General features: G+C 66.9%; 1 protein-coding gene across 1 annotated transcript in view; it reads right to left on the minus strand.

Annotated features, from left to right (window-relative positions):
- The window catches only part of SSTR3 (somatostatin receptor 3), a 4628-nt gene extending 4554 nt beyond the window's left edge, over positions 1-74 (minus strand). Inside the window, exon 1 of the mRNA XM_009332625.1 lies at positions 29-74. The gene's annotated coding sequence lies outside the window, so the exon portion shown is untranslated. The remainder of the gene's footprint in view (positions 1-28) is intronic.
- Positions 75-332: the final 258 nt, after the last annotated feature.

Genomic DNA, 332 nt, shown 5'->3' on the forward strand with positions numbered 1-332 from the left:
AGAGCGGGCAGAGCCGCCTGGTACTTACGTGTCGTTGGGATGTACATTTTCCTCTGCTTCACCGGGAGAATCCGTGTCATGTTTTTCCCCTTCCCCTTTCTTAAAGGCAACTGAGCAAAGCGGTCCCAGGGGGGAGCGAGTCCCACCATGCACTACCGGAGACGCAAGTCCTTCCTCCCGGACCTGCCCATCGCCCCCTCCGTGACTGGTGTGGGACTGGGGCCCACTCCCGTGCCCGCTGGTGGCCGGCCGGCCGGGCTGGCGTCCGTCCGGGGATGCGCGGTCCCGCACCCTCACGCCGGCGGGTCTCTCCCCCGCGCTCCCCTCGCCAT

Source organism: Pygoscelis adeliae, unplaced genomic scaffold (genome assembly GCF_000699105.1).
Source record: "Pygoscelis adeliae isolate BGI_AS28 unplaced genomic scaffold, ASM69910v1 Scaffold399, whole genome shotgun sequence".
Lineage (NCBI taxonomy): Eukaryota > Metazoa > Chordata > Aves > Sphenisciformes > Spheniscidae > Pygoscelis > Pygoscelis adeliae.